This window comes from Elephantulus edwardii, unplaced genomic scaffold (assembly GCF_000299155.1).
Source record: "Elephantulus edwardii isolate Elephantulus edwardi_28Jun2011 unplaced genomic scaffold, EleEdw1.0 scaffold00008, whole genome shotgun sequence".
Taxonomy (NCBI): Eukaryota; Metazoa; Chordata; class Mammalia; order Macroscelidea; family Macroscelididae; genus Elephantulus; species Elephantulus edwardii.
The window spans coordinates 1,001,998-1,003,508 of record NW_006399758.1 but is presented as its reverse complement, the minus strand read 5'-3'; positions in this window follow the sequence as shown (position 1 = coordinate 1,003,508).

The window sequence follows — 1,511 nt, the reverse complement described above, 5'->3', positions numbered from 1 at the left end:
CATCTTGGAGAGGATTAAACCAAGCTACTCCTTGGAGGCAAGGATTCTGGGACTTCGTCTGACATACTTTGGACATGTTTCCAGAGGGACGGGTTCTTGGAGAGGGACATCATGCTTGGGAGGGTGGAGGGACAGCGCAGGAAGGGAAGACCCTCTATGAGATGGATTGATTCAGTGACTGGGGTAATCGGGATGGGTGTGTCAGAGGCGGTGTGGTTGGCACAGGGTAGAGCAGGGTTTAGGGCTGTTGTGCATAGGGTTGCTATGAGTCGGAAACGACTCGACGGCACATAACAACAACAACAATTCCCATGACATCCACCACTTCTGAAAACCCCCTAGAGGATCAGCTGTGAGTTGGTTGTGATTCAGTAGTACATAACAACAATGCTATTTGATTATCTGTCCCCTGACTCAGTTAATCTTTTTTTCCCTATCCCTTCTTTTTACTGTAGGCCCTACTCATCTCTGTACCCATGATCATAATCCTCTAGGGCCATCCTGGGAAGTGTTCACATCTCCCTGGAAGATTTGCTACTGACTGTTAAAACCCTGAATGATAGGGCAGCACTGGTGCTAGGAAGCCCTAGATAGTGACTGGAGGCAGAAGGATGGGGCAGTTCTGGGAGGAGTGGAAAGTATGTACACTGAAATCCAGAGCTTTCCTCCTTATCCTGGCACATTTGGTTCTGGGGAAGGGGAGGGAAGGGTTCCCAGTGACTGCTCCCTTCTGGATCAGACCCCTCCTTAAATGTCTATGATAAAATGGACTTATATTAGTGAATTAACAGACTCATTTGTAACTTCTTATGGGGATTTCTAACATTTCTCTTATATAGTACCATGTAGAGTATTCTGCTGTATTATTTTTATACTCCAAACACTTAAGTTCTTTAGTCATTTTAGTTTAATTTCTGCCACTTTCTTTATCGAGTATCAGAATAAATAAAAGATAGTTCAGTAAAATATATGCTGAACCTTGGAAAAAATAAGATGGCTTCTGATTATAGAATGAAAGGAAAATCAAAGAGGGGTGTGTCGTGAGAATCAGCGGAAGGATATATGGAAGGAAAACAGGAAAAGTTGTAACAGATTTATCCTGTGATGAGAGGGTGGGGTTACTATGTATCTTCTTCCATTAGCAGATACTGTTAGCTTTTTAGTTTAAGTTAGTTTTTTCTTTAAAAAAAATCTGCAATGAGGTTAATTTACCGATGTGACAAAGATGTGCTTTGTTTCTCTTGAAACGTTTTAGATGTGTTTGTGTTGAAGAATCCCGAAAGGCAGAAATAAGCAGATACAGAGTATGTACTATCACAGTAGAATTTTAATAAAGTAACTGAGGAAATCCCAGAACATTTAATTGTGCTAATACGAAACCTATACTTGGACCAAGAGGCAGTAGTCAGAAAAGAGCAGGGTAACACTGCATGGTTCAAAATTGGGAAGGGTGTACGCCAGGGATGCATCCTGTCTCCATACCTTTTCAACATGTATGCAGAGCAGATTAT